Genomic DNA, 12786 nt, shown 5'->3' with positions numbered 1-12786 from the left:
AAGTATGAGGTTGACTGTAGGCTTTTTGTAGATAGCCTTATCAAGATGTGTGGGTCCCCTCTATTCCTAGGTTTTATGAAAATTTTTATGAGTGGGTGTTGGATTTTATCAAATTATTTTTCTTCATCTATTAATATAATCATGTAGCTTTTTTAGTCTGTTAGTGGATGGATATTGATTTTCAAATGTTGAACTGACCATGTGTACCTGGGATAAATCCACTTGGTCTTGGTCATATAATTCTTTATGTAAACTGTTGATTTGATATGCTAATATTTTACTGAGGATTTTTTGCATTTATGGTTATGAGAACTACTGCCTGTAGTTTTCTCAAAATACCCTTGTCTGCTTTTTGTGTTTAGGGTAATACTAGCCTCACAGAATGAGTTAGGTATTCCCCTCTGCTTCTGTCTTCTGAAACAGATTATAGAGAATAGATATAATTCCTTTATGTTTGGTTGAATTCACCAATGAACCCATTTGAGCCTGGTGCTGTTTTGTAAGATTAATAAGTATTGATTCAATTTCTTTGATATAAGACTGTATAGATCATCTATTTCTTGTGAGCTTTAGAAAACTGTGTCTTTCAAGGTCTATTTCATCTAAGTTATCAAATTTGCGGCTGTAGAGTTGTTCATAATATTCCATTATCCTTTTAATTTCCATAAGATCTATAGTGATGTCCCCTCTTTTGCTTCTGATATTAACTCGTATCCTTTAAAAAGTTTTTGTTGTTGTTGTTTTGTTTTGTTTCTTTTTGGCTTAGCCTGGCTAGAGGCTCAATGATTTTACTGATCTCAAATAATGTGCTTTTCGTCTCATTTCCTATATTTATTTTTTTAAAGATTTATTTGAGAGAGAGAGAATGCACAAGCTGGGGGGAGAGAGGCAAAGGGAGAGGGAGTGGTAGACTCCCTAATAGGCAGGGAGGCCGATACTCAGGACCTGGAAATCATGACCTCAGTTGAAGGCAGATGTTAAACCAACTAAGCCACTCAGGTGCCCCGCCTGTATTTATCTTTAATTTCATTGATTTCTGCTCTAGTTTCTTCTGCTTACTTTGGACTTAATTTGCTTTTCTTTTACTAATTTTCTAAGGTGAAAACCTAAATAACTGATTTTGCATTTTTTCCTTCTTGTCTAATATAAGCACTATATTCTATAAATTTCTCAAAGCATTACTTCGAGAAAGTATCCCACAAATTGATAAATGGTATTTTCATTTTATTTTAAAAAAATTGTTTCTCCTGAGATTTCTTCTTTGATCCATGTATTATTTAGAAGTATGTTGTTTACTCTCCGTATGTTTGGGGGGGGGTTCTACTTATTTCTATTGATTTCTAGTTTAATCCTACTGTAGTCTAAGAGCAGACACTGTATGATTTCTAGTTCTTTAAGTGTGCTCATATTTTATAAACTAGAATGTGCTCCATCTTGCTGAATGTTCCATGAAAGCTTGAGAAGGTGTGTTTTCTGCTGTTGTTGGGTGAAGTAGATTCTAAAGATAGTATATCTAGTTGGTGAATGATGATGTTGAGTTCAATTATGTTCTTACTGATTTTCTGCTGGATCTATTCATTTCTGAGAGAGAGGGGTTAGAGTCTCTAAATGTGAAAATGGATTCTTCTATTTTTTTCTTACAATTCTATCAGTATTTCTTTCATGTGGTTTGATGCTCTGTTGCTGGACACATACTGTAAAGAATTATGTCTTTTGGAGAATTGATTCCTTTGTCATCATGTAATACCTTTAAGAGCTTTTCTTATTTTGAGGTCAGTTCTGTATAAAGATAATATAGCCACTCCTGTTGTTGTTGTTGTTGTTAATGTTTGATTAGTGTTACAAAATTGATGGGAAAAATATACTTTTAATCTATATGTGTCTATATATAAAGTAGATTTCTTATAGACAACACATAATTGTATCTTATTTTTTTTTATCTACTCTGATAATCTTGGTCTTTTAATTGGTACATCTAGATCACTGCATTAAAAGTGGTTGAAATAGTTGGATTAATATATCATATTTATCACCATTTTCTATGTGCTGCCCTTGTTCTTTATATTTTTGGCTTCTCTTTTTGCCATTTGTGGTTTTAACTGAGCATTTTATTTTTACGATTCCATTTTGTCGTTCTCAGCATATCAGTTATACTTTTTTTTTTTTTTTTTTTTTTTTTTTACTTTTTGAGATCACCCTAAAGTTTACAATATACATCTATAACTTACATATACTTTTAAATAACACTAATACCACTTCATGGGTAGTATGTGTAACTTCTAACAAAATAATCCTAATTCCTTCCCTCCACTTCTTGCATCATGGCTGCCCTTTATTTAAATATAATCATAAACCAGTACACACACAACTAAGATGTATACATAAATATTCAGATACATTGTTGCTGTTATTATTTTGAAGGATTGGTTTTCCTTTTCTATTAGGTCAATTAAGGAAACAAAGTTATTTTATCTTCACTTATTCCATCTTTGATGTCTTATTCCTTTATGTAGATCCAAGTTTCTGATCTATGTATTTTTCATTACTCTAAATTTTAAAACTTTCTTGTAAGACACTTCTGGTAACAGTGAAGTCCCTCAATTTTTGTTTGCAGTATAAGTATTTTGTTTCACTTTGAAGGATAACTTTGCTGTGTACAGAATTCTAGCTTGGTGAGGTTTTTTTTCCTTAGCATTTTAAATATTTCCTTACATTCTCTTCATACTTGCATGGTTTTGGAAGAGAGGTTGGTTGTAATTCTTACCTTTGTTCCTTTACAGGTTAAGATTTTTTTTTTTTAACTTTTGATTTATTTTAGGATTTTTTAAATTTATGTTTGATTTTCTGTAGTTTGAAGATGATATGCCTAGGTAGTCTGACATTTCTCTTTCTTGGTGTTGAGTCTTCTGGATCTGAGATTGGTGTCCAACTATAATTTGGGAAAATTCTCAGGCATTGTTTCAAATATTTCTTCCATTTCTTTCTTTTCTTCTCTGATATTCCCATTACATATATTTTACACCTTTTATAATTGTCCCACCATCCTCAGATACTGTTTTGTTTTCTTCTTCCAGTCTTTGCCTTTTGCTTTTTAGTTTAAAACTTTTGTTGATATATCCTCTATACCACAGATTCTTTCTTCGGCCAGTGTTAAGTCTACTGATTAGCCTATTAAAGGCATTCTTCATTCCTGTTACAATATCTCTAGTGTTTCTTAGGATTTCCATCTCTCCACTTACATTGTCCATCTGTACTTACACACTCTCTAATTTATCCAGAGAGCCCTTAGGATATTAGTCATTGTTGTTTTAAATATCTGGTCTGAAAAGTCCAAAATCTCTATCATCCCTTCTTTTTTTTTTTTTTTAAAGATTTTACTTATTTATTTGACAGAGATCACAAGTAGGTAGAGAGGCAGTCCAAGAGAGAGGAGGAAGCAGGCTCCCTGCAGAGCAGAGATCCCGATGTGGGGCTCAATCCCAGGACCCTGGGATCATGACATGAATCAAAGTCAAAGGCTTTAACCCACTGAGCCATCCAGGCACCTATATCATCCCTGGTTGTGATGCTTCCTCTTCCTCTTTGTGGTTTTGGTTTTTGGAACGTTTTGTAACTTTTTTCTTGGTAGCTGGACATGATGGACTGGGCAGAAGGAACAGTTGTAAATAAGCCTTTAATAATGTGACAGTGAGGTGTGGAGAGAGGGGAAGTTTCTGTATGTCCTATGATTAGGTCTTGGTCTTTTATAGAACCTGTGCCTCTGCCCCTGGACTATGAACTTAAAGGTGTCTTTTTTCTTCTCCTCCCTTAGATAGGTAGGATGGGCTGGAGTTGGTATTTCTCAGGTCAGTTAGGCCCTGCTAATACCCCAGTGTGTTAGGGTCTAGTTAAACTAGTTAAACTCTTAAGGCAGGCCTTTTTAAGAAGGGAGAGTGCTTTGGTATATTCCAAAATTGTTCTCTCAACCTCCCCTCTTCCTCCTGGAAGCCAGAGGGTATTTTTTTCTTTTATTATGGGAATATGGTTGAGCCCTTAGAAGTAAATCTCACAATATTGTGGGCCCTTTATGATTGAGTCCCCTTGGAGTTTTTAAGGCTCACTCTTGTCTGCACTGAACCTCCAGCAATTCATCAACAACAGTTCAGGTTTTCTCTACCCCAACACCGGTTTCCTGGGCCATTCCCAATCAGGAGTCTGTTCTGGTAAGCCAGATTCTCCTTTGAATCCTGGAAGCAGTGATTTGACCTGTGACCTCATTTCTGTAATGGATCTAAGAAGAGATGATTTTTCAATCTGCCTCTTACCTATTCAAACAGCATGGGAATTTCCAAGCTCCTTATATACAAACCCCAAATCAGAAGCTTTTATCACATTTCCAAGTAGTTATCTTGTTTTAAAACTCGACCTAAGAAAAGTTTGTTTAATGCAAGCTCAGTATAAGAAATAGCTATAGTCAAATGCTCTACCATTGAGCTATGTCCCCTAAATCAGAGAAGTTATTAGATTTTACTCCCTACCCATGGGACCACGAACAGATCCTCTTGCTGATTCATGCTTCTGTTGCCCCATCTGTAATGTGAGGATAATGGTAATAATTACTTCAATAGGTAGCTAGGAGTCTTACCAATGAAGACAAAATATCATAAGAAAAGATATGTGAATATATATACAATAGAACACCATGCAGCCATAAAAAACCCCTGAAATTTTGCCATTTGCAATGATGTGAATGGAACTAGGGGGTATTATGCTAAGTGAAATAATCAGAGAAAGACAATTATCATATCATATCTCACTGACATGAGGAATCTGACAAATAAGACAGAGGATCATAGGGGAAGGGAGGGAAAAATGAAACAGGATGAAACCATAGAGGGAGACAAACCATAAGAGACTCTTAATCTCAGGAAACAAACTGAGGGTTGCTGGAGTGGAGGATGGTGGAGGGATGGGGTGGCTGGGTGATGGACACTGGAGAGGGTATGTGCTACGGTGAGTGCTATGAATTGTGTAAGACTGATGAATCACAGACCTGTATCCCTGAAACAAATAATACATTATATGTTAACTAAAAAAAGGTGGGGGTGTATGTGAAAATTTGCCGGGAGAACTGATCTTAAAAGTTCTCAGCATGTGTACACATGCACACATATGTACTAGCTTAAGAGAGTATATCTTTAAAACTATTCAATTGTAAAGGCCATGAGCTAAAATACACTTTAAAATAAAATGTCAGCATGTCAAAGATATCCTTAAGGACATGAGTTTTTGTTTTTCCGTATCATCCTTAATGTGAGTGTGGCTCCCCTTGGTGTCAGGATGGTTACCCATGGCAAGCAGGTCTGTATGCTATCCTATACACATCGAAAACTGGGGGCTGGGGAAGAAGAGGGAGAGGGGAATAAAGATTTTTAAAAAAGAACTGCAAATGGAGCTATATGACAGGCAGGCTGTTCTATGTAAGAAATGGTTTATCTCTAGAATTTCTCAAGCAAAAGTTATCTTCCATGGGATCATGAACATGGAGGTATTTCTGGCATGTGAGAGAAGGGAAGACATTACACTCACATAGAATGACCAAACAATTTATCACTCAAATTGGGAAAAGTGAAGGAGAGTAAATGGGAACACAATATTCTGGATTGCACCAGGCAGGAAAAAAAGAAAAAAAAAAAAAAAAAAAAGGATGTATAGATACCCAAACAAGTCCTTTTTCAGATTTAGAGATTAAGACATGTCAATACATAGCAATATTATTTTCAGAACGTTTTAGTTAGCTTTTACAGAAACTAGATAAAACATACATTTCCACCCCTGTCTAATGGATAGACAAGTCATGACTTTGGCCAGAAAAATTTAAGTTTGAAGATTGGGTTAGATAAAGTAAATCTGAAGACTAGTTCTGGACTAATCTTTGACATCATTACATAAGATTGAAAAGCCAATACTGGAAAATAACATGCTTAGATTAGAAATAAAACAATGTTGAAAAATAACCTGGGCTCAAATAACATCACAAAATTACAGAGAATATACAGAATTAAGTGATAAAATCAGCATAGTTGCAGGTGATCCTTCTAAATATTGGGGGAGGAATCAAATCTCTGTACTAAGAAACAAGTATGTAGGAGTGCTGACAACTGACTCCATTTTGGCCCTCCATTTTGTTTGTGCCTGCTCAATGACTTCCCTTGGGGCTATGTGTTCCAGGTCCCTTCAAAGCCTTGTTCTGATAAAATAACATGCTAAAGGTGCCAATTCAGGTAACAAGTAGAGATGAGTAGTATACAGATGGCACCACTTTAGATAACTGCACTTTAACCTCACCACAATGCCCCCTTGCTCTATAAAAGCTGTGGGTTAAGGCCCAGATAGGACTGGAGAATCGATGTGTAGTGCCAGGATCATCTGTGCACCCAATCCCCACTGTAATTTTTCTCTAAGTAAAGCTCAGTAAATGATATGGACTTGATTGTTTCACTTTGCATTCTCAAAGTGCTTTCTCAGCCTGGACGACAGTTTCCTGTCTGTCCTCCACCTTCTAACACATGTATAATTTATATATAGTAGAAAATAGAGGAACTAAGAATATAGGGGGAAAATTGCTAAGAATCAGAAGGTTCTAATTACTTAAGATAAATTTTTACTTTGTGCTGCCAGCTAGAAAGAGCTACAGGCTACCTAATTTCACCTTGATTAATTGGCTTCAGGAAGTAATCCTACTTATTGTTCTTATTACTCATTAAGAAGATGCAGGCTTATGAGGGAGAGATTCATTTAGCCCAGTCCCAGAATTGTGCTGCATTCAAGGAAACACCTAGCAGGAACGCATACCCTATTGAAGCCATTCTAGAATACCTAAAGGCAGAGCCAAGGCAGAAATGGAAAGATATCAAAAAAGAAGGGTACATAAAACAAGGAACTTTTATATAACTATCCTTTTCATTTTAATCATAAGGTGGTAGGATCAAAAATCTAGGCTTTTTAGTGATTTAGTCCTGAGTAGCAGCTGAGAGAAGGTTTATTTAACCTTTTTATTCTTAGTGGTTCTAAATTTAAACATTTCAAAATTTTCCACTTATTTTAAAAATGTTTATTTGCTTCAGTGAAAAATGTGGTAGTATGTGTGAAAACAGTACCAATAAAAAAATTATACCATAGTTAACTACTTCTTTTGATGTCACAGTATCTGCAAATACATAGTCTTTATTAGAAGCATTTGCAACAACTTAGTGGTTATACAAAATACTGGTAATACTTTGTATAAGGCTGTATATTGTAATAATATTTTGTAAAAGGCTGGTATCAACCAAATAATCCTACTTTCTTACTTCTCTTTACTTTTATAAGCAAAGGGGAATTCTATACCCTAACTTGTTATTCAATAAATTCTAGTCATTTTACATCTCTGATATTTCTCCTGGCCATTGATTTTCTCACATCTTAACTGAAGCTGAGGACATTAGGCTTTGGCTTATAAGGTCAACTGCAAATTCTCACTGTGTCTTCTCTGGAGCAATGATTACAAAATTCACTAATGATACATCTTTACCTACATAATACCCAACATCATGGTCATGACATTATACTCTTCTCTGTGCCTTCATTAAACTAATGTCAGTCATTTGGTCTTTGTCTTTTAGAGATGGGAGACCTCTTGCTAATCAACATTTCTTTTGAGGCAAAAAAATACAATTGGCAGGTACATATAGGAATCTCTTCAGCTCTAATTCCTCCATCATCAAGTTGAAAACAAGCAATCTCAGATCATAATTTTTTAAACTCCTTATTCCACACTATCAAGTTCTGGCCTCAATAGTGGAAGTGGAGCTATATGAACATAGTAAAGGTAGTTTCTTGCCTCCTTAATTGGCAGTTTCATCCTAAAGAGTAACACTCCTTACCTAGTATATTGGGGCCTCCAATCATTTACTCATTCATTCAAGTATTGCTTCAATACACGTTGTGCACAGGCATAATAAAACCATGTAACAGCATCAGATCAGGCACTGAGAGTAAAACAAAACATGTTGTAAAACAACACATGTTGTACTACACTCATGAAGATTACAATCCAGTGAGGATAGGATATTAAGTAAGTAGATAATTAAAATCTGTCTAAATGAAAAATAAAGGATAAATGCATTAAAAGTACCCTGAGGAAGGGACTTTTATTTTTTTTTAAGATTTTATTTATTTATTTGACAGACGGAGGTCACAGAGAGGCAGGCAGAGAGAGAGGAAGAAGCAGGCTCCCTGCTGAGCAGAGAGCCCGATGAGGGGCTCGATCCCAGGATCCTGGGATCATGACCTGAGCTGAACGCAGAGGCTTTAACCCACTGAGCCACCCAGGCGCCCCAGGAAGGGACTTTTAAAGTGTAACATGGAAGATAAGTTGCTACGAACCAAATGGAGAGAGTAGAATACTCTCTACTCAGCTAGAGAACCCTAGCTGACTCCAAGATAGGAGGTAGGCAATGAAGTAGATAAACATACCAAAGATTGGTGGCAAATTGTAGGTTTAGGTTGTTACTCATGTACCCCTATTACCTCTATTTTACAAATTATGTGTTTTTAAAGGAAAAAAAATTCATATTTTAAATACCTCTGAACTTTTTTCCCCACTGCTTTAAGAAAGATGTCCATATTTTCATCTTGCACATTCTGCACACTCTGCAATTTATGTAACCAGCCCTGACTCCTGAGCTATGAAGAGAATGAATTAGATGAATATAAGTGTAGAAGCAAAAATCAATCAATCAATCAATCAATCTATCTGAGCAGTCTCAATGTTGCATCTTTCCAGTAGAAAGTCAGAATCTTTAATTTCCCCCAACTTGGGCTCCTGCCTTCTAGAGCATATGTATATTAAGAAGACCTTCAGTAAGAGCCTTGCTAGTTTTAGAACACTAGATTACATACCACTTGTATTCATTTGGTGTGGTCCTTTATTTGAATAATTCTCAATTATTCTTAAAATAATTCCCAAAGATATTTCAATTACTCCTATTTTTTTTAATAAAATATGTATATTATTCAAATTGGATACAATTGAATTTTAAGATTAAGAAGAGAAAACACATTTTTAAGAGATTATAATATGGAAATAGATGCCACATGTCCATAATCCATTATAAATTTTATAAACATATAAAGGAGCCAGAGAGATGAAGGTAAAAACTAAAATATGATAGTGCTTTACTTTAGGACTCCATTTGCAAAGATTTCAGTAATGTTTCAAGGTGAATATTTGAATACCAGTTCTACTTGGCAGAAATCTTTGTATGAATCTCATCATTTTCCAGAAGATAAAGATAAGAAAGGTGTTTCTAGGCTTTAGAAACCAGCTATTTTGGGATCTCTTATAAACTGATATTTGATATCTTATATAGGTTGCTTTTGAGTCCCCAATCTAAAGTAAGGTAACGATTAAATATGCATTTACATTACTCATAATCACCTCTAAGGTTATAAATATTGAGAGTTACTTTATAAAATGCTCCCCCACCCTCCAAAAAAGCATGTTTCTAGAGAATAATTGCTTCCTAGATTACGGACCATGAAGAAAAGCATCACATATGTAGGATGTATTATAAATTTATGTCCATAGAAAATGTCCTTTTGTTATTCTTATCCCACAAGCCAAGGTATACTATTTCTTTTCAGAACAGAACAAAATTGAATAACTATTGTGTGACTGAAATCTAAAGAAAAGAATATTACATTTAGGATAAGATGATATGTAGAAAAAAAACGGAAGAGATTAGGAGAAAAAAATATGAGGAAGGGTAACAAAAACCATATCATGGGATTTCTAATTTTTGTTTATTCCACAATTATTCAGTTCCTACACTGGTTCTCTTTGGAACAGGCACCTATGAAATAAGCACAAACAAAATATTGATCCTATCCACAAGTCTTCTTGTTTGGTCAGAAGGTTGTGGCATGTCTTGTAGTGAATTTTGAACAGTAGTACACCTCATGCAGAACACAAATCTCTCAGTTGTCAATCCATTCCAACAAATATTTCTCCATATAGGAAGCAAAAACTCAGTATGAATTCAAAGGAATCTATGATTCAGGATCAAGTAAAATGCATTTATTTAAAACTAGAGTCATCTAAATTATCAAAATATAAAAGAAATGATCTTTACTCACTTAAAAAAGCCTCTAAGGAAGCAATATGGCAGAAAAGCAGGAGACTGAAATATCATCAGGTTCCAGGAGTTCAGCTAGATAGTTATCTAACCATTCTGAACACCTACATACTCAACAGGAAATTAAAGAGAAGAAGAGCAGCAATTCTAGGTACAGAATATTGACCACTTTCCAGAAGGTAGGACGTGTGGAGAAGTGACTCCAAAGCAATGGGAAGATAGACCAGTGGGGTGGAGGGGCCAGGTGGAGCAGTAGAGCACAAAATTGGAAATTTTAGAAGTTTGCTCCACTGAGGGACATTGCTCCAGAGGCTACGTGAGGGTGGAGCCCTCATGAGGACAGTGTGATCTCAGGACCCGTGGGGTCACAGAAAGACCAGGGGTATCTGAGGGTGGCAGAGCTGCCAGGTATCAGAGCAGGGAAGCCAGCTACAGAGACAGAGCCAAGGAGTGAGCACTCAGCTTGGGGATACCTTAAATCATTATCCAAGGCACAGCTGGGCCACTGTTCTTCAAGCATGTACCCAAAAAGAAGCAGATCTGAGAGACTGCCTCCTTCCTCCTCCAGGAGGAGTGGTGTGGGAGTGTGTGGCAGGAATTTGCTGGGTTTGGAGACTCCAAATGGGGCTGTGCACCAGATATAGAAACACTCGGTCACAGGCCAGTTGAGCACAGAGTGTGGCTGGAGAGCAGGGAGATTGGAGGGATTGAATGCTATTCTGAGAGTGCACTGAGGAGTGGGACCCTGAGCTCTCGGCTCCTCTGGGTCATAGACCAGGAGGCTGCCATTTTCATTCCCATCCTCCAGAGCTCTACAGAAAGCATTAAGGGAACAAAAGCTACTGAGAGCAAACCGAAGCAGAAAACTTAGCCTGGCCCCTGGCAAGGGTGGTGCAGTTCCACCTCAGGCCAAGACATTTGAGTCATTGCAACAGGGCCCTCCCCTAGAAGAGCAGCAAGAACATCCAGCCAAGACCAAGTTCACCAATCAATGAGAACTGTGGAACTCCAGAGCTAGAAGAAAGCAACACATAGAATTCATGGCTTTTTTCCCCCCATGATCCTTTAGACTTCCAAAGTTAATTTTTTTTTATTTTTTTTAGCTTTTCCTTTTTCCTTTTTTAACTTTTTAAAAACTATTTTATCTTACCAATACCTTGGGCAGAAGAGAGAGTGATATAGAAGATCAAATGATGCAGAATAATGAAGCTGAGTAAAAGAGATAAACAACTATGGGACCATGAGGGGAGAATTTGAGAGATAAGTGATACCATAGATAAAACAGTATTAGAATAATTGAGATCCTAGAAAAAGAAAGAAAGAGGGGAGAAGAAGGTATATTGGAGCAAATTATAGTAGAGAATGTCCTTAATATGTCAAAGGGAACAAGCATCAAAATCCAGGAGGCACAGAGAATGTCCCTCAAAAATCAATAACAATAGGTGCACACCCCACCATCTAATAGTAAAACGTACAAGTCTAAGTGACAGAGAAAAGTCTGAAAGCAGCTCAGGACAACAGGCTGTAACATACAATGGTAAAAATATTAGATTGGCATCAGACCTATCCACAGAGACCTGGGAGGCCAGAAAAAACTAGCAGGATAAATTCAGAGTCCTAAACAAGAAAAATATGCACCCAAGAATACTATATCCAGCTAGGCTATCACTGAAAATAGAAGGAGAGATAAAAAGCTTACAGGACAAAGAAAAACTAAAAGAATTTGCAAACACCAAACTAGCTGTGCATGAAATACTGAAAGGAGTCCTCTGAGCAAAGAAAGAACATAAAAGAAACAGACCAGAAAGGAACAGAGACAGTCAAATTACGAGCAATACAATGGCACTAAATTCATATCTCTCAATAGTTATCCTGAATGTAAATGGACTAAATTCACCAATGAAAAGACACAGGGTATCAGAATGGATTAAAAAACAAGACCTATCAATATGCTCTGTACAAGAAACTCATTTTAGACCCAAAGACAACTCCAGATTGCAAGTGAGAGGGTGGTAAACAATTTACCATGCTAATGGACATCAAAAGAAAGCTGCGGTGGCAATTCTTATATCAGATAAATTAGATTTTAAGCCAAAGACTATAATAAGAGATGAGGAAGGACTATATCATACTCAAAGGGTCTATCTGACAAAAATATATAAAAATTTTAAATATCTAGGCCCCTAACATGGGAGCATCCAACAATATAAACCAATTAATAACAAAATCAAAGAATCACGTCAACAATAATACAATAGTAGTAGGGGACTTTAACATCCCCCTCACTGAAATGGACAGATCATCCAAGCAAAAAATCAACAAGGAAACAAAGGCCTTAAGTGACACACTGGACCAGACAAACATCAGATATATTCAGAATATCTCACCCAAAGCAAGAGAATACACATTCTTCTCTAGTGCACATGGAACATTCTCCAGAATAGATCACATCCTGGGACACAAATAAGGTCTCAACCAATACCAAAAGATTGGGATCATTCCCTGCATATTTTCAGACCACAATGCTCTGAAGCTAGAACTCAATCACAACAGGAAATTTGGAAAGAACCCAATACATGGAGGCTAAAGAGCATACTACTAACGAATGAATGGGTCAACCAGGAAATTA

The sequence above is a fragment of the Martes martes genome (genome assembly GCF_963455335.1).
Source record: "Martes martes genome assembly, chromosome: 8".
Taxonomy (NCBI): Eukaryota; Metazoa; Chordata; class Mammalia; order Carnivora; family Mustelidae; genus Martes; species Martes martes.
Note: the sequence above shows the minus strand (reverse complement) of the source record.